The sequence below is a fragment of the Mesoplodon bidens genome (assembly GCF_964165515.1).
Source record: "Mesoplodon bidens genome assembly, chromosome: 4".
Taxonomy (NCBI): domain Eukaryota; kingdom Metazoa; phylum Chordata; class Mammalia; order Artiodactyla; family Ziphiidae; genus Mesoplodon; species Mesoplodon bidens.
Genome location: NC_138160.1, coordinates 101,141,408 through 101,162,748, shown reverse-complemented (window position 1 = coordinate 101,162,748; position 21,341 = coordinate 101,141,408). Strand labels below are relative to the sequence as shown.

At 36.2% G+C, this 21,341-nt stretch overlaps 1 protein-coding gene and 1 pseudogene across 17 annotated transcripts in view; both read right to left on the bottom strand.

The window, feature by feature from the left end:
* Positions 1 to 21,341, bottom strand: part of LOC308615713 (zinc finger protein 227-like) — a 379,433-nt gene that overhangs the window by 4,165 nt on the left and 353,927 nt on the right. The gene's annotated exons all lie outside the window — the stretch shown is intronic.
* Positions 16,039 to 21,341, bottom strand: part of LOC308616346 (dual specificity protein phosphatase 3-like) — a 47,203-nt pseudogene continuing 41,900 nt past the window's right edge. The window contains exon 2 of the transcript in view: positions 16,039 to 17,074. The product of the transcript in view is annotated as a dual specificity protein phosphatase 3-like (transcript). The remainder of the gene's footprint in view (positions 17,075 to 21,341) is intronic.

Here is a 21,341-nt window from a genome sequence, read left to right as displayed (position 1 = left end):
AATTTCCACTCTAGCAAAATCAATCTACAGATTCAACACAACTCTTTTCAAAATTCTAATGGTATCTACCAAAGAAATAAAACAAATATTTCTGAAATTTGTATGGAACCACAAAAGAATCCAAATAGTCAAAACAATACTGAGAAAAAAAGAGCAAACCTGAAGGCATCACATTTTCTGACTTCAAACTATACTACAAAACTATAGTAATCAAAAGAGTATGGCACTGGCATAAAAATATCACAGAGATCAATGGAACAGAATCAAGAGCCCAGGAATAAATCCCCACATGTGCAATCAACTAATATTTGACAAGGGAGCCAAGATTACTCAACAGAGAAAGCATAGTACCTTTATAAATGGTGCTGGGAAAACTGGGTAATCACATGCAGAAGAATATAACTGGACCCCTATCTTACACCACTCACCAAAATTAACACAGAACGGATTAAAAGTTTAAACATAAGGTATGAAGTAATAAAACTCCTAGACAATAAAACTCCAAAAACAAAAAAAAAAAACCTCCTAGATATTGGGGGCGATCTTGACATTGGTCTTGGCCACAATTTTTTGGATATGACACCAAAAGTAAAAGCAGCAAAAGTAAAAATTAATACATTAAACTAAAAAGCACAAAGAAAGAAATAATCAACAAAATTAAAAGGCACTCTAGGGATGGGAGCAAATATTTGCATATCATATATCTAGTAAGGGGTTAATATCCAAAATATATAAGGAATTTATACAACTCAATATCATAAAACAAGCAATCAATCAATCTGATTAAAAAACAGGCAGAGGACATTTTTCCAAAGAAGACAAACAAAGGGCCAACTGGTACATGAAAAGGTGCTTAACATCACTAATAATCAGGGTAATACAAATAAAAACCACAATAAGATATCACCTCACACCTGTCAGAATAACTATTATCAAAAAGTCATGATGTAACCAATGTTGGTGGAGAAAATAGATATTTTTGCAATATTTTTGGGAAAGTAAATTGGTACAGCCACTATGGAAAACAGTATGGAGGTTCCTCAAAAAATTAAAAACACATCCAGCAATCTCACTTTTGGGTATATATCCAAAGGAAATGAAAACAGAATGTAGAAGAGATATCTGCACTCCTATATTAGTTGCAGCATTATTCACAATAGCCAAGACATGGAAACAACCCAAGTGTCCAAAACAGATAAACAGATAAAAATAGATGTGGGTTGTGTGTGTGTGCATATAGTATAAATAATATAAAAATACTACTCAGCCATGAGAAAGAAGAACATCCTGCCATTTGCAACAACATGGATGGACCTTAAGGAATTATGCTAAGTGAAATAAGCTAGGCAGAAAAAGACAAATACTGTATAATATCACTTAAACATGAAATCTAAAAAATTTGCTCTCATAGAAATAGAGTAAAATGGGGTTTTCCAGGGGATGGTAGGTGGGGGAAATGGGGAGATGTTGATCAAAGGGTACAAACTTCCAGATTTAAGACAAATAACTTCTGGGGAGCTAATGTACAACATGGTGGGATTATAGTTAATAATACTGTAGTGTATAGTTGATAGTTGCTAAGTTGCTTAAATGTTCACCACAAAAAGAAGAGGTAATATGTGACATCATGGAGGTGTTAGCTAACACTATGGCAGTACTTATTTTACAATATATAAGTGTATCAAATCAACATGTTGTATACCCTGAAATTATGCCATGTTATATGTCAATTATATCTCAAAGTAGAGGGAAAAGAAAACACAACTTATCAAGATTTATGAGATACAGTGAAAGCAGCGCTGAGAGGGAAATTTATGGCATTGAATGAATGTATTAGAAAAGACGAAAGATCTAAAATCAGTGATCTAAGCTTCCACCTTAAGAACTGAATAAAAGAAGAGCAAGGTAGACCCAAAGTTAGCAAAACAAAAGAAATAATAATTAGAAACAAATAAAACTGAAAGCAAGAAATCAATAAATAAAATCAATGAAACCCAATAGCTGGTTCTTTGTCAAGGTCAATGAAATTGATAAACCTCCAGCCAGGCTAAGAAGAGAAGAGAGGGGACACAAATTACTAATAAAATAAATGAAGGAGGATCATACTGATGACATGGACATTCAAAGAATAAAAGATATACTATTAATAACTCTATGCCCACAAATTTGATAAACTAGAAAATGGACAAATTATTGATAGATATGATCTGTCAAAACTTAAAAAAGGAGAAATAGATGATCTGAATAGGACTATATTTATTAAAGGAATTCAATCAATAATTAACGTTCTTCCAAAATAAAAAGCACCAGGCCTAGGTGGGTTCACTGGTCAATTCTACCAAACATTTAAGAAAGAAATGATATCAATTCTCTATCATCTCTCAGAGAATAGCAGAGAGAATACTTACAAATTTGTGCTGTGAGGTCAGCTTTACCCTAATACCAAAACCAGACAAAGACATGCAAACAAGTAAAACTACAGACCAATATCTCTCATGACCACAGATATAAAAATCGTCAATTAAATACTAATAAGTCAAATCAAAACAAGTATAAAAAAACTATACAGCACAACCAAGTAAGATTTATCCCAGTTATGCAAAGCAGGTTCAACATTCAAAATTCAATTAATGTAATCCATCACATAAACAGAAAAATTACATGATATCAGTAGATGCAGAAAAAATACGGGACAAAATCTAGTACGCTTTCATGATAAAGCCTCTCAGTAAACTAGGAATCAAGTCCTCAACTTGACAAAGACTGTCTACAAAAACCCTATAGGTAACACCATACTTACTGGTGAGAAACTCAATTTTCCTATGAAGATCAGGCACAAGGCACAGATGTTCCCTCTCATCACTCCTTTTCAGTATCATACTGGAAGTCGTTACTAATGCAACAGGCAAGAAAAGGAAATAAAGATATACAGATTGGAGAGAAAGACATAAAAGTATCTTTATGTGCAGATGACAAGATTGTTTATGTAGAAAATATGAAAGAATCAACAACTCCTGAAACTAATAAGTGATTATAGCAGGTTGCAGGATACAAGGTTAATATATAAAAGTTAGGTGATTTTCTATATAACAATGAACAAGTAGATTTTGAATTTAAAAACACAATTCCACTTACATTAGCACCCCCAAAAATGAAAGACTTAGGTATAAATCTAACAAAACATGTACAGATCTACATGAGGAGAACTAAAAAATTCTGATCAACAGCAACAAAGAATTAAATAAATGGAGATATATTCCATGTTAATGGATAGTAAAACTGTACTGTCAGGATATCCATTCTTCCCAACTTAACCTATAAATTCAATGTAATCTCAATAAAAGTCCCAATTATTTTATGGCTTTCAATAAAATGATTCTAAAGTTTATACGGAGAGGTGAAAGACTCAGGATAGCCAACACGATATTAAGAACAAAGTTGGAAGACTGACACTATTCTACTTCAAGACTTACTATAAAGCTACAACAATTGAGACAATGTGTTTAATGAAAGAATAAGCAAATAGATCACTGAAATAGAACAAGGAGTCCGTAAATAGGCCCCATGTATATAGTCAATTTATCTTTGACAGGAGAAAAGGCAATACAATGGAGCAAAGATAGTCTCTTCACCAAATACTGCTAAAAAAAACTGGGAACCCACATGCAAAAACTTGAATGTAGACACTACCTTAAACCTTTCATAAAAATTAACTCAAAATGGATCACAGACTTAAATGTAAAATCCCAAACTATAAAACTCCTAGAACATAACATAGGAGAAAACTTAGATGACCTTGGGCATGATGATGCCTCTTTAAATATAACACCAAAGATATTATCTTGAAACAAATAACTGGTATGCTGGACTTCATTAAGATTAAATGTTTCTGCTTTATGAAAGACAATTTTAAGAGACTGAGAAGATACAGAAGAAGAAAATATTTGCAGAAGGCACATGTGATAAAGAACTGTTATCCAAAAATACAAAGAATTCTTAAAACTCAACAGTAGGAAAACAAACAACCCAATTAAAAACTGGGCAAAAGACCTTAACAGAGACCTCATCAAAGAATATATACAGATGGCAAATAAGCATAGGAAAAGATGTTTCACATCATACATCATCAGGCAAATGCAAATTAAAAAGTAATAGGAGGGCTTCCCTGGTGGCGCAGTGGTTGAGAGTCCGCCTGCCGATGCAGGGGAAACGGGTTCGTGCCCCGGTCTGGGAGGATCCCACATGCCATGGAGTGGCTGGGCCCATGAGCCATGGCCGCTGGGCCTGTGCATCCGGAGCCTGTGCTCCGCAACGGGAGAGGCCACAACAGTGAGAGGCCCACATACCAAGAAAAAAAAAAAAAAAAAAAGTAATAGGATACCTCCACACACCCATTAGAATGGTCAAATCTAGGACACTGACAACGCCAGATGCTGATGAAGTTGTGGAACAACAGGATTTCTCATCCATTGCTGGTGGGAATGCAAAATGGGCCAGCCACTTTGGAAGGCAAGTTGACATTTCTTATAAAGCTAGACATACTCTTACTATATGATCCAGCAAACATACCCCTTGGCATTTATCCAAAGGAGTTGAAATTTTCTATCCACACCAAAACCTGCAAGTAATGTTAACAGCAGCTTTATTCACAATGAACAGAACTTGGAAGCAACCAAGGTGTCCTTCACTAGGTGAATGGATAAGTAAACCAGAGTACATTCAGACAATGGAGTACTACTCAGTGCAAAAAAGAAATGAGCTGTCAAGTCATGAAAGGATGTGGAGAAATCATAAATGCATATTACTAAGTGAAAGAAGCCAGTCTGAAAGGCTATCTTCTGTAGGATTCAAAATATATGATATTCTGGAAAAGGCAAAACTATGGATACAATAAAAAGATGAGGGGTTACCAGGGAGCAGGGTGGTAGATAGATTAATTGGCAGAGCACAGTTTCACTGCCCTAAAGAGGATCTGAAATTGCTCTGTGTAATACCATAATAACGGATATATGTCATTAAACATTTGTCCCAAGCCCATAGAATATACAATACCAAGAGGAAACCCTAAAGTAAACTCTTAATTTTGGATGATTATAATGTGATAATGTAGATTCACCCTTAGTAAGATCAGGTAAATGATATTGATAATGGGGGTGACTACATATGTGTGGGGTAAGAGGGTATATGGGAAATCTGTACCTTCCTCTCAGTTTTGTTGCAAACTTAAAACTACTCTAAAAAATTGTCTGTAAAACAGTAGGTACTTATTTGATTTATATAAGCCTCAAATAATGCTTTAGATAAGCCTCTCCCCTACCATTCAAAACAGTCTAAACTGGACTTATCTTGGCTCTGTCCAACTTCAACTATAATTTGAGCACTTCCTTTGCCGATTAACTTTTTCAGTAATTTTAGCTGTTCAAGTACGCAAAGATTATTCTCTGGTGTAATGCAAAAAGCAGATTTAAACAATGTTGAATTATTTGGTAAGCAGAGTATTTTGTATTCAGCTTTTAACTACCTTTATCTATCATATTTATTATCGAACAAATTCATCAAGTTCCTTTGACAAGTATGTATCAAATGCTTGAATTTATTAATGGATGGAGTTTAGAAAGTTGAAATAGGATTGAGGAGGTGATTTAATCATATTGGGTCTGCATTTTCTCATTTATAAGGCACTGGCTAGGACAAGGCATTGTCTAAGGTCATATTTACACCTAATATTCTGTTAGGAATCTGTCTAATTTTGACAATGTTCAGTTATTAAGATGAAATCAACCAAGATCTGACCTAGATTCTAGTCTTCTAGTTCAGACCTTTGTCTGAAAGATAGAATATAATTTAAATGATTTAAAATATCCCACACCTGGAAAGAATATTACATTGCCTTGAAGGTAACCAGTCTAGGAATGATGGAACAAAATTTGCTATGAACCATATTTAATAAAAATCTAACTGTATAAATGCAATAGGATAACGTGAGAAAATGAAATGCTATCAAGTAAACAGTGCACAAAACTCTGAAGTAAACTGATGATCAATTTTTTATTTTGAGAATAAGCAAAAGACAAAATGCTTTTACACTTCTGATTATTTCAAGTTAGAGGTAAATTTAGGTATGAAGTTACTCTAAACAAGTCCTGGTCCCTGAAAATTTAGCACTCCTATCTTCATATAGTAAATTCCTGTGTGCTCACTATATTATAATTGATTTATATTTCTTTTCTAAAAATCATAACAGCAAAATTGTATACCTTTATTACAATGCCATATCATCCGTTAAGTTGCATATCAAATGGTGAATATTTTAACGATTTAAATTTTCCTATACCAAGAAATGTGTATTAATCTGCTAACAGATTATAATCCATTTTAAGAAATTTTGATTCTTCCTATATATCATAGTAGATATGCATGCAATTGTATTGCATATTGGGTTTTTTTAAATTACATGTGATAAACTTTACAGATTTATAGGAAAATTAAATATTTTCATATTTAACAGAATTTTCTTGGTTCAAACTACTTTGTTTACTGAATAAAATTATCTTGATCACAAACAGTGGGCTCAGACATTTCACATAATCTTGTGAAATTCATAAATAAAATATGAGAGACCAAACGTAGTATCACAAGCTTTAGAAGCTTATGAAAATGAACAACACCTAATACATAATTTTACACTGCAGTTTCCAGCAGAATATATTTTATTATATTTTAGACCATATGCCAATACAGATGGAGGAATCAGTGGTGAGAATTTTCTGGATAATGATTTATGTTTAGCCATCAGAATTTTCTAATTATAACTGAAGTAAGATTCAGTGTAACAATTATGAAATTTAAATTGTTGATAAAGGCTCTAGAAAGCTTTGAAAAATGATCCCTGCCTGGTATTACTCATCATATTCTGATTTAATTGGTCTGAAAATGCAGCCTGGTAATCAGTATATTTCAAAACCTCCTCTGTATAACTATGGCTATGTAACTGCTTGAGTGCTATGAAGAATAAAAGAATAAGAGATACTGTGGTTTACAGAAAAATCCAGCAAACACTGGACCTCCTTATAGACATGTCTGAAACAAACAAATGCTCAACAGGAGTCACACGTCTCCTTAAATGCACTCTAATAACATAATTTATCACTGACTTTAATCTTTAGGTAAATTTTGTAAATTCTTTTATTTTTTAAGGTATGTCTAGTTGTTCATAAGAATTTAAGCCAAAGTTACTAAATTATTATTTCTTAACAGATAAAAGAAATTTGGAATAATACATAAAAACTAGCTTTGTTATTATCCTTCATTAAAAGGTTGCTTTGTATCAGTTCTAAGCAAAGATAAGAGAAACTGGTTATTGCTACATTCAGCCTAATTCCTTTGACAAAATACCCAGAAATAGAAGCTCACATTCCATTTGTCCCAGATGGTCTTCTGGGTTGCTTAAAAATACCCTTATTATTCTTGGGCCTGGTATAAGACCTGTTCATTTTTCTCAGATTACTCTGAGATTAATTTTGGAAGTATGAAGACCTACTCATTGAAATCTATAAATAAAATAGCATTACTAGGAAATGTACAATCGTCTTAATTTGAATAATATTAGTTCAAAATAAATAACTTGAAGATGTAATTCAGTTCTATACAATTTGAAATTTCACCAGCTTTCACAATTTTTTCCAACATCTTACGTCTGAAAACTTTCAAAAATTTGATTTTATAAGACTACTGTTTTACTAACCTTGAATATTCTTAGAAAATTGAATATTCTTATATTTTTGTGCTTTTGTCTTGATTAAAATATTCTCAGGCAAGTTTGTACCCCTTGGGAAATCCCAGGCATATATATAGTCTTCTTCAGTGGAAAGACAGAAGCAGTGACAACACTCAGTTGTTTGTAAAAAAGAAGGAAGGGAATAAGGAAGGAAGGAAGGAAGGAAGGAAGGAAAGGGAAGGTGGAGAGAAAAGAATATCAAAAACAATATAATAATTTAGTCCCCTCAAGATAGCCAAGAAGTATACAAATGGATGACAAGCGTCTGAATTGACTAGCAGAAGGGTGAATGTCCAAAGAACTTGGCAAATGGAAGTTTTGGCCATAGACAGGCAGTATGACGCTAAGTGTCCTATAATCTTAAGAAGGCCTGGTATTCCATGACTTGGGATATCAGAACAGTGTGTCTGAATCCAATGCTGTGTAAACATATGCAGGAAACCTACAAAACTGCTTTTCCACGCCTTGTGGGGAAACTAACTTTCTTTGTAATCAAAAGGTTTGTAGGCTCTGTGATGCGTTAACAAGACAAAAGAATGTATGTTTACTGAGATGTACATGAAAAATGGAACAATGCAGCCCCTTATTTTCTATAAGTCATCTAATCTTCCTCAAGCTGGGAAGTGTGGGTAGAATTGAAGTTTGCTTGAACCAAAGTTATTGCAGTCCTCTCCAATTAAAACCATTTCTTTCAAGCTCTTTTGAATAAAGTCTAAATGGTTTAGACTGTCATTTCCTCCCTTGTCCTCTACAGAAAGGAGGCTATGGGCAACTTAGATAGCCTTGTGATGCCAGGAAAGGGAGCCCCATTTTCTGCTCTGACCAACTGTCTAATAACGATTATAAATAGTAAATGATCGCAAATCTTAAACATTTTTTATAGCACCAGCATAGAGAACATTCACTGTACGTTAAAGGGATTATAACTCGGGGGTATTTCTATTACTTTCTATGTAAAGACACATAAAAATGTCACCTGCATGCTCAAACAAGGCACCACAGTTGTTGCATGCCATTGACCTAATGGCGCTTTGATTTGTACTACCACAAATTTAGCAGTAGTAGCAGCAATCATCATCACCCTGAAAATGTTTTTATTTCTGCCATGTGGGGATGGGTGTCTAAAGTAAAATTTTCATTTGTATACAGAGAGTAAATCCCACAACCTCAGAGTTGTCATTGTGAAAAATAAGGTACAGTTCCTCAGAACTGACTTTTTAAGCTTCATGAAAAAAAGTGTTCCTGTATCAAGTCACATGGTTATCAGCAAAAGATGTGCAGTGCTGGTTCTAATAAATCAGAAAGTCATCACAGCCAGAAAAAGCTTTATCTCAAACTGTTTCAAAAGCATATGAAAGATAAGATAAATTTTTGACAAGCTGACAACTTATTATGTTGTTACAGAGAATTTCTAAATTCCACAACCTCAAAATGACAATCTCGTCGGAAGTCTCTACTTAAAGCAATATCTTAGCAAAAATGAACTGGCACAGACGAAGAACAGAAATGACATTTAATCGGTCATGTCAACATGCCCCTTGGGTCAGATTAAAATGTAAAGCTAAAAATAATGCTTTTAAAACATGTTTTACTCACAAGTTTGTCACCTCAAGGGATTGTCTTAAGGAAAGGAGGGCTGATGATACACTTATATTTATTTGAGGTTGTAAGGATTTTCAGTGACTGAAGGAACAATACCAGCCAAAGAACTGGTATTAGTACAAGCTCTCCCACCTAGAAACCCAGATTTTTACATGGCAAATATAGGAACTTCTAAAAGGAAATGACAATTGTATTAATATTTTAGTGTCAATTTCAAAGACTTTTCAGAAATGACATTGAAATCAGAGTGTCTCAAAATTCATTTCAACTTTTAAAAAGTATTGGGCTGGCCAAAATTTTCATTCAGGTTTTTCTATAAACCCAAATGAACTTTTTGGCCAACCCAATATCATGTACATGAAATGTGTTTAATATTGAACTTCATATATAATCTTAACATGAAATTAAAAAATAAACAATCTATTTTTAGTTTCTGTATTTGTAAAAATAATATGAGTTCTATTTTTGCAGCAGCTATACTAAATAACAAAAATCTGTTCTTTCACAGTGAAGAATAGCAGTGTATTGTCAGTTGTGTCTCTGTGGCTTTTACTAAAGTTATAAATTTAGCTTTGTATTGGGTCTGTTTACTATACCATGTACATTGTTTAGGAAGATGATTTGTGTGTTATAATTCTAAATTGTATCTTTTACAATGTTTTTCTCTCTTATTAGGTATTTTATGTTTTAATTTTTTTTGGTCTTTTTCTTTCTTAATCCCTCTGTTTATGTCTTTTTCTTTGCAGTAGAGATATACATGTGTATGTATATACACACAACACCACATGCAAACACTTCTGATTTCTAAAACATGGTCTATCTAGAGAAGTCATAGATCATATATAGAATTTGAAATTAAGATTCCCATCTCACTTTCTCTAACCTAGTTCTTTGTGTACATTCTTCTAAAATGCTTTGGAAAACTTCAACCTTCATATCTGGAAATTCCTATCATGTTAACTCTTTCAAGAAAAGTATGGAGACAACTCTAAATAAAGAACTTGGTCATGTAAGTAGATGTGCACTGACTATTTTATCATTTTAGAGAATGTTTTCTTTTCCTCCTAAATTTTTTAGTTCCACAGTAATCTCTCAATTATATTTGGTTTAAAAATGGAAACATTAGGGGCCTCCCTGGTGGCGCAGTGGTTGAGAGTCCGCCTGCCGATGCAGGGGATACGGGTTCGCGCCCCGGTCTGGGAGGATCCCATGTGCCGCGGAGCGGCTGGGCCCGTGAGCCATGGCCGCTGGGCCTGCGCGTCCGGAGCCTGTGCTCCGCAACGGGAGAGGCCACAACAGTGAGAGGCCCGCATACCGCCAAAAAGAAAGAAAAAAAAAAAAAAAAGGAAACATTATTGATAAATCTCAAGTCCTCTATCCAGGAAAGAAGAAAGCACAGCTATTAGCCTATTGTGTATTTTTATAAATCTTATTATAATTGCTTTCTACATGTACTTAAATACTTTTAAGAATATAGGGTATTATTTTATATTTCTAAACCATAATTACACATTTTACACATTATTTTTCATATTGCTTTTTTCACTTCTCAATGTATTTTTAAAGATTATTACATGTTAGTACAAACTGATTTATCTCATCTTTTAACCTAATGCATTATCTTCTAGAATATGGAGCAACCATACTTTATCTAACCATCCCATCACTGAAGAACATCTTTGTAGATTTCAAATTTCTGTTTGGAAATATTTATTTCCAACTTTGAGTGGAATAGCTAGTGGCCATTTTCTGCTCCACACAGAACAACTAAAAAGGTCTGATGAGATACAGAATTCATATTTTAAAGACAGCAGAGAGCTGAGGGAGCAATGAAAATCACAAAGCTAAGATTCTTTCTATACAGGGGAAAGAAAAATTTAAAAACTCAAAGCCGATTTTTACTGTGAGGATATTTACCATTTTGAGCATGAACAGGAAGATAAGATTCCAGTACCAAAATCCCAGGAAAAGGCTGCTGCTAGGAGAGAGAGAAACTAGCAGTCTTTCAGCATTCCAGATGGTTGGCAGAGACTTGGAGGATCTCTAAGACATGGCCAGCTTTCCCCTCAAGGCAATTACTGATTACAGAGATTCACAGGGTACAAAGGCAGAAATGTAAGCATATAAAATCTCTGAAAGCAGAGTTTTTCTGAAGTCTCCTGAAACAAAATTTAGAATTAAGAACAATCCAGAGTGTAGCACCCCACAAAATACATTTGGCCCTGAGTAGAAACCGAGAAAGACCAAAGGTAAACCAGAAGTAGATGACTCTTTGCAGGCTGAAACTCAACTTTGAGCCAGCACAGTTCCTTATTTGACTTGGAAAAAATTAATAAACAAAAATCCCACACAGAGTCGGGAGACCAGCAGGGGGAGCTCTCATGCCCTGCAAGGATAGCAGAGCCCAGGAGGAAAAAGAGACTCCTTTACTGGTATGGACTCAGCAAATGAAAAACCGTGGACGCATTCTTTACTATAGCCACCCAACTTCCTCTTCCTCTCTATAAAACCGTTCTCCTTCCCTTGCCATTGGGGGACTCATATATGGCTCGCCAGGGTTGCAGACCCTGAAATGCAATTCTCTGCCAATCCTGAATAAAGCCGTCTTTGCTGAAGAAATATCTGGCAAATGTTTTGTTTCACATCAACAGGCTAAAGCGATAACTGCTACACTATCTTTTCTGCAGAGGGAAGAATAAACTTCCACACAGGAAGATAATATTATCTGGAGCTTTTGTAACTTTTTGTTCAGATATGCAATCCAAATTACCAGAATGATATAAAACACAATTGCATGACCAAAAATGAAGAGGAAAAAAAATAAAAGAAACTGAGCTGCAGATAAGTGAGGTATTAGAATTAGCTGAATATGATTTTTAAATAACTATGATTAGTATATTCAAGGAAATTTAAAAATATAGAAAAACATGTTAAATTATTAAAATTTTCAGAGAATTATTTTAAAGCCAGTGGAAACCTGGAAGTGAAAAATTAAGAATTCAAATGATAGATTTTAATGAGACTATCCAAAGAAGATAAGAAAGAAGATAAAAAGAGAAATGAAACAGATAAAACAAATAGAATACAAGATTTACCCAAACACATACAGACTAAAATACATAAATTATAAAAGGACTAAATGTATCAAAGAACTAAGTTTTCCAGATGACATTAAACAAAACTCAACAGTATAATGCTTATAAGAAACATGCTTTAAGTATAAATACCCAGATTTAGAAGGAAAAGGAAAAGGAGAAAAATTACATTGTAGAACACTAACCAAAAGAATGAAGGTATAGTTACATTAATATATGACAGAAAAACTTAAGGGCAAAAAGCACTATATAAAATAAAAAGGACATTTCAATATATACAGGTTCTACCTACAAGGAGTATATTACAATTCTAAATCTGTATGCACTCATTAACAGAGTTTTAAAATGGCTAAAGTAAATAACAACAGAACTAAAAGGAGAAATAAATCTATAATCTTAGGCATAAAAACATCTCTCAATAGGTTACAGAACAAAGATACAAAAAAAAATACAAAAATATACAGAAAGGAAATATCCAACACATCAGAATTCACACTCTTTAAAGAACATAAAATTGACTATATTGTATATAAACGTCAACATTTTTCATAGGTTGACATTTTTCTTTTCTTTTCTTTCTTTTTTTTTTTTTGTAATGTAAGACATTTATTTTGGTTACAGTTTTAGTGTTTTAACACTGATTTGTGACATAACAGACATTAAACTTCCTTTATTTTAACCAATTTAATACCTTCCTCTTTTCTGTCCAGAAAATTCACACTTTCACAATCAAATTACCCTAAAAGCTGACAGGAGGTAAGTAAAGCTTCCAACCAATCTGCTCTCCCAACGGGAGACGGCCTCTCTTTCCAATCAGGATAAAATCTTGACTTGGAAGGACCATCATTGTTGGTTCTTCAGTGATTTTTTTGCAGTTTCTATGACAGAAAATTTCCTGCGAGAAAAGCTAATATCTTCACATTTTAAGGTCAGTGCTTATTTCGATTAAAAGATTAGCCTCTTATCATTAACTTGTGACACAGAAGGCACCAACATTCCTTTTCCAAGCATCCATCACCACAGGTGGAACACATTGCCACCTGCTGGTCATCATATTGTTACACACCCTATAACTTCCAGGTGATGGTCCATGTCAGTGAGGATTCTTAAAGAACTGATTAAATTTGTTATAAAGCAAAATAAAAAAATAAAAAAATAAAAAATAATAAAAAAAGAACCCTATGATGTCAGAGCCAAAAGGAACCTTAGAGGTCTTCAGGTTGCTTGAGAGATGGTGATTTCTGCTCTCCAGCTAACTCAGAGTGGCAGGGAAACAGACCAGCCTGCGGAAGGTGTACTGCTTTAGAATTTAGAAGAAAACCGTTTCGTGCTCTCATCTGGCCTAGATGGGGGTTTGCTAGTCAAAGAAAGAGATCGGGTCAGAGGAGGGGGTAGGGGCACCCTGAGTTCCTATTCCATCACTTCCCAGGGGTAGAAAGCTATCCAGAAACAGCTTTCCACTCACAGCTGGGCATGTGTTGGCTCTTAAACAATAGAATTTGATTTTGAGGAGCTACGTCTCGTGAAGTAAATATGGGGTTTCTGGGACTAAAGTCTATCAAGAAAACCCAAGTTATCAGCAAAAAAGTAGCTCCAAAGTGAAGGCACTAATTCTTCCCCTGGTTTTTTTTCCAACATACCCCTAACAAAGATCTCTTCAAGAGATCTTGGTTAGCCAGCCTAAGTAGCTATGGCTGTCCTGTTCAAGAACCACTGCCTGGGCGTGGGAGGGGGACCCCCACCCCAGCTCCTGAGCATCTTCTGGAAGTGGAGCAGAAAGCTCTGACTTAGGGATGCTACATGTTTACTAGAAGAAGAGCCACACATTCTAACCCAGTTGGGGATGCACGCTTTTTACTTCCTTGTCCTGAAGCACAGCCCCCCGCCTTGACACCACAGCTTGAACAGTTGTCCTCTGGCCACAAAGCTAACTGGATCTTGTGCACACGGGCTGGGTCATGGACATGCCCGGGGGCTCATTTCTTGAGAAGGAGTGTTGTATGAGAGAAAGAATTCAGCTTCAGAGAGCAGCCAACCTGAAATCTCACCTCAGTTCTGCCTTCGAGCTGGGAAGCCCTGAGCACCACACCCCTACTCACTCTGAACCCCAGTTCCTTTTCTTAAAGGTAGCAATACATGAATAAGCCCTACCAAGTTAATAGGGTTATTGTGAGGATCAAGATAGATTAAGTGGGAGAGTTATCCAAACACTGTGAGGGACACGGTGGAGAGGATGGCCATTTCACTTAGGTGGGTCTATTGGGGCAGCTTCGTGGCTGAAAAAGAAGACAGATTCTAGTTTGTTCGGGGCTGCTGAGGTCACAAAGCAAAGAGGACATCCAGGCTGCAGAGGTGCTGCTTCTACTTCTGCCAAGATAGAGACCATTACACCTGGGTGTGAAGCCCGAGGCACACCTGCTTCTCCTCAACCTAGCTGGAAGCTTCTGATCAACTCTGGAAAAGGCACATTCCCCACCTCCATACAGTAATAACACTGCTGGAATTGAAACTTAAAACTGAATTTTAAACATTCAACAAAAAGTCTCTGATATTTCCTTTCAGGTAAGACTCCTTTGCAAATCCTTGCAAGTGATCCTACCACCAAGTCAGGCTTCTGGGAGCTTGATACACCCACGAGAACAACACCCTGTATATATTTGGTGCTCACAAAAAAAGAAAAGTTTAATTCCACAAACTTTTATCAGACATCTATGTGCTAAGCACTGGGGGCAGAGCTGAGGACCACCTCTCTGCCATTAGGGAACCTGAAGATGACAGCACTGCACTGCTTGCCCCGTTTTGTTTGCTCAACCACCAGTCAAGGCTCCATTTGGATGTTACGCCACGTTTCCTTTCTGCCTGGCTGAGTCATTTTTGCTGCCAAGGCTCCAGGACCTTTTCTGGCAGCAGAGAGCTGTAAGAACTACCTGTGAGTGGGCAGGATGTGAGCTTGGGCCCGTTCATCCCCCTGCTTGTCCAGCCACTGGCTGTGTTGCTGTCTCTCTGTCTCTCTGTCTGTCTGTCTCTCTCACTCACTCACACACACACACACACACACACACACACACACACACGTGTGCACCCACGCTATAATTGGCCAGCTTCCTCCTCCTGTTCTTGGAATAGCACCAAGACAAAAAGCAGTGACACAAGTGGCTTGGGCTCGCCAACACTATAATTCAGGACAAAACCCTTGTAATTCTCCAAATGGTGGGGTTTTTAAATAGGCTGGATTTCAACACCCTGTTTTCTAAAAAAGAAAAATAAAACCCTGCCCAAGGCATTGCTCTTCTAACCGACCAAGTGACGTCTGAGAGCCGGGTACCCCAAAGACGTGAATTCTGAACTCAAGCCTTCCACCAAGGAGTCACATTTTTCAAACGATTGATTTAGGAGAGTCCTCCAGGGGCATGTATTTGCCCACTCAAGGGTCTCTTTGTTTCAGTATCTTTAATCCTAAGGAAATCATTAAAATGCAGTCTCTTCATGGGGATTTCCACCCAAGGACAACTGACCCTGAGCCAACTTCAGATCTCATGATGTGCCTCTGTCTAGGAGCAGGGTGTGGAGACAGGGGAGACAGGCACTGTTGGGGGGAGGGGGACCCACGTTTGCATAGTTCCTTTACAGGGTCGGGGTCCCCACTCAGGAGAGGGCCCGGGGGTGGGCGGTGGGGAGGTCAGGAGCGGCCGCTGTGAGTGTCTCAGGCCTTACACTTCCACAGACCTCTTGCCCTGGGTCATCCAGAAGAAGCACGCCCGTCACAGGCCTTCCCCCACTCTGCGCCCCTTCCTCAGGGTGAGGACATCATAAATTGTAGGCACCAGGGAGCAGGAATGCCCTCCTCAGCAAGCTTCTTCATATGCTCCCCAGGAGGAAAGTGGCCCAGGGCTGTGTTGGGACAGACTTGTGGGCAAGTGCCTGGTGATGCTGGGAGCAGGGTACACTGTGTTTCCTAAACATGGCAGCTTGGGATACCACAACCAGGCCCCCCCCCCATCCGACCTCTAGAGGAGAGGCAGTGAGGGTGCCCTAGAGTTTCAATTTCCCCTCCTTGACTAGTCTGTCATTGAGCTGGCAGAGCTGGGCCAGGAAACCATCGTTGGGGCCGATCTCACGGTTCTTCCTAATGGTGCTCAGGGCAGACTTGACATCCATCTTCTGACTCATCATAAGATGCACGATGACGAGAGTCGGGGAGCGGCTGTAACCCTCACGCAGTGGACGAGCACTCGGCCGTTCTTCTGAGCCAGGGCCTGGTCGATGAAGTCCGCCGCCTTTTCAAAGTAGGTGCTGAGGAACTCCTGTGCGTCACTGGCCTTGATGCCCAGGTATATGATGTCAGAGTCCTTGTAGAACTTGGCATTGGTATTGACGTGCATGAAGGACCTGCCCTCAGCTGCATTCAGGACATGGGTGATGCCCAGTTTCCATAGCCTGGGGATGTCTTGAGCCACAGACGCATTGCCCACATAGATCCTGGGGGTAACCTCGTTTCAGGGCTGGCTCGGGAGGCTGTAGCAGCCACTGCCGTCCGAGAGCAGGTCGTTGAGATCTTGCACCGAGAGCCCAAACGGGCCCAACAGGCAGCAGCTGGGCCCTGCCAGTTGATATTTTTCCAATGCTAGAAAACTATGACCACAGGGGAACTAGGCTAGAAACCAATAAGAAAAACTAACTTAAAATATACAGGGCTTCCCTGGTGGCACAGTGGTTGAGAGTCCGCCTGCCGATGCAGGGGACACGGGTTCATGCCCCGGTCCGGGAGGATCCCACATGCCGCGGAGTGGCTGGGCCCGTGAGCCATGGCAGCTGGGCCTGTGCTTCCGGAGCCTGTGCTCTGCAGCGGGAGAGGCCACAACAGTGAGAGGCCCGCGTACCACAAAAAAAAAAATATATATATATATATATATATATATATATATATATATATATATACACACACAATTGTTTGGAAGTTAAAATAATACATTTCTATACTGTAGAAATTAGAAAAATTGTAAACTAAATGACAATGATAATGCAACATATCAACTCTTGAGGTATTCAGTTAAAATTATGATTAGAGGAAAATGTATAGCCTTAAATGAATATGTTAGAAAATAACAAAGGAAAAAAAATCACAATGATTTATGCTTTCATATAAAGAACTTTGTAAGGAAAGAGCAAATCAACCTCAACAAAGTAGTACAGAAACAATTAACATAGGAAAAAAATACATAATTAAAAAATCACTTAATTAAAATTTTAATTTAATTAAATTTAAAAATTTGACAAAGCCAAAAATTGATTATTTGAAAACACTAATAAAGATTAAAAATTCAAAAGACTTAACAAGAAAAAAACAACCCAACATATTACCAATTTAATGCACCAAAAGAAGATTTTGCTGTAGGCTTTACAGATATAAAAAGTTAATAAATTAAAATTATGGAAAGTTTCATACCAATAAATTTAATAATTTAGATAAAATGACAAACTACATAAAAACCACAGATTACCAAATTAAAGTAAAAGAAATTAAAGATATGAATAGTTCCTTACCTATTAAAGAATTTGAATCCAGCATTAAAGTCATTCCCATGATGAAAACTCCAGGCTTAGATGAATATACTGGTGAATTCTTCAAAATATTTTAGGAATAAATTAAACCAATCTTATACTAACACTTCCAGAAAATACAAAGAGAGCACATTTACCAACTCTTTGATTACCTCAACAAAATGTTGATACCAAAACTTAAAAGGGATGCTATAAAAAACAAGATTTTCAGGCTAAGTTTTCTCATAAATATAATAAATGCAAAAATCTTAAACAAAATATTAGCAAGACAAATCCAAGAATATATAAGAAAGATAATATACCTCAAATGAGTAGGGTTTTTCCATGAAAGCAAGAGTGATTTAACATTCAAAAAAATCAATGCAATTTACCCTATTAACAGAAAATAAGTGAGAAAAATAATACCATCATCACATTAGATGCATTTGATAGAATTCAACATCCATTCATGATAACAATTCTCAAAAAATTAGGAATAGAAAGGAACTTCAATAACTTAATGAAAACAATCTTGGAAAGATCCTACAATAAATATCTTAATGATGAATTATTGAAAACTTTCTATTGCAATCAGGAATGAGCCAATGATGCCTGTTATCACCACTTGTATTTAACAGTTTTGGAGTTCCTAAGCAGTGAGATGAGACAGTTGAAAGAAATAAAAGGCACAAAGATTGAAAAAAAAGGAAAAAGGAAATAAAACTTCCATTATTGGCAGATGGCATATTTTTTCATGTAGAAAATACAAAAGGACCAAGAGCCAAATTATTAGAATTACTAGGTGAACTTACTAAAGTCACTAAATTTAAGGTTAGTATACAAATATTAATTGCATTTCAACATATGTCTCAAATAAATAGAAAATTAAATTTAAAAACTGATACCATTTACAAAAGCATCAAAAAACTTGAAACACAAGAAAAAAACAACAGGTATGCAAGACTGCTACTCTGCAAACAAGAAATATATTGACAGAAAATTTTTTTAAAGGCAATTTTTTTTATTAGTTTCTGCTTTATAACAAAGTGAATTAGTTATACATATACATCTGTGCCCATATCCCTTCCCTCTTGCATCTCCCTCCCTCCCACCCTCCCTATCCCACCCCTCCAGGTGGTCACAAAGCACCAAGCTGATCTCCCTGTGCTATGCGGCTGCTTCCCACTATCTATCTACCTTACGTTTGATAGTGTATATATGTCCATGCCTCTCTCTTGCTTCGTCACAGTTTACCCTTCCCCCTCCCCATATCCTCAAGTCCATTCTCAAGTAGGTCTTTGACAGAAATTTTTAAAAGACAAGATAGAGGGAATTCTAAGTTCATGGACTGGAAGACTCAAAAAATCATGTATAGATTTGTTGCAATACGAACTAAAATCCTAAAAGGTTTGTTCATGAATTCAACATGCTTGTTGTAAAATGTGTATGGAAATCCAAAGGGCCAAGAATATGCAATAAACTCTTAAGAACTATCAAAACTGAAGGACTTATACTATGAGATATTAAGACCTATTATAAATCCATGTTAATTAATTCAATGTAGTTTTTGCACAATATAAACCAATTGACCAATGGAATAGAATAGTCTAGAAATAGACTCACATAGATGTGGTCACCTAACTCATGTCAAAAGTAACATTTCAGTGCAGTGAGTTGTGGCCAACTGGATATCTTTATGGGAGAAAAAGAAGAACCTTTGCCTTTACTGTATTCCACACACATATAAATCCTAGATAGATTGTAGATTTAAAAATGAAAGGTAAAACAATAAGACTTTTAGAAGAAAACATAGGAGAATATCTTTATGACCTTGGAGTAAAGAGCATTTTATTTCTTAAACAGGACACAAACGATATTTAAAAATAAATAAAATGTAATAAATTAGATGACACTACAATTAAAGTATTCTGTTCACCAAATTTTATCTCCGAAGAATACATACAGATGGTCAAGTGGCACATGAAAAGATGCTCAACTTCACTAATTATTAGAGAAATGCAAATCAAAACTACAATGAGGTATGACCTCACACCAGTCAGAATGGCTATCATCAAAAAATCTACAAACAATAAATGCTGGAGAGGGTGTGGAGAAAATGGAATCCTCCAACACTATTGGTGGAAATGTAAATTGGTACAGACACTATGAAGAACAGTATGGAGGTTCCTTAAGAAACTAAAAATAGAGCTATCATATGATCCAGCAATCCCACTCCTGGGCATATATCTGGAGAAAACCATAATTTGAAAAGATACATGCACCCCAATGTTCATTGCAGCACTTTTTACAATAGCCAGGACATGAAAGCAACCTAAATGTCATCAGTGCAGGAATGGATAAAGAAGATGTGGTGTATATCTATCTATCTATCTATATACACACATACAATGAAATATTACTCAGCCATAAAAAAGAATGAAATAATGCCATTTGCAGTGACATGGATGGACCTAGAGATTGTCATACTGAGTGAATTAAGTCATACAAAGACAAATATCATATATCGCTTTCATGTGGAGTCTAAAAAAATGGTACAAATGAACCTACTTACAAAACAGAGTCACAGATGTAGAAAACAAACTTATGGTTACCAAGGGGGAAAGGGGGGACAGGAGAGTAAATTGGGAGATTGGGATTGACATATACACACTACTATATATAAAATAGATAACTAATAAGAACCTACTGTATAGCACAGGGAACTCTACTCAATACTCTGTGATGACCTATATAGGAATAGAATCTAAAATATAATGGGTATATGTATACGTATAACTGATTCACTTTGTTATACAGCAGAAACTAACACAGAACTATAAATCAATTACACTCCAATAAAAATTAATTAAAAAAACAATAGGATGTTGCTAAGATGCTAAGTATGATATGTCATATAATAAAATGTATTTGAATTTTTCTGAAAAAAGTTATAGAGTGAAAAGGCAACACAGAGTTCAGTGTTTTTATTGTGTGTATGTATATACGGGTATGTACCTGACAAAAAAGTTCATTCAAAATATGCAAAGAATTCCTACAAATTAATAAGGAAAATACTATCAAACTAGTATAAGATATATAAAAAACTTGAGTAGGCACTTCACAGCAGAAAATATCCAAGTAACACATACACATATGAAACAGAACTCAAGTAAAGCGCATGGAAATACACACTAAAATCACAATGAGTTAACTTCACACCCATCAGAACATCTAAAACAAAGAGTGAGACAAAGCTAGGTATCGGCAAGATTATAAAGCAACTAGAATTCTGATACTTTGTTGGTTGGAGTATAAACCGGTATAAC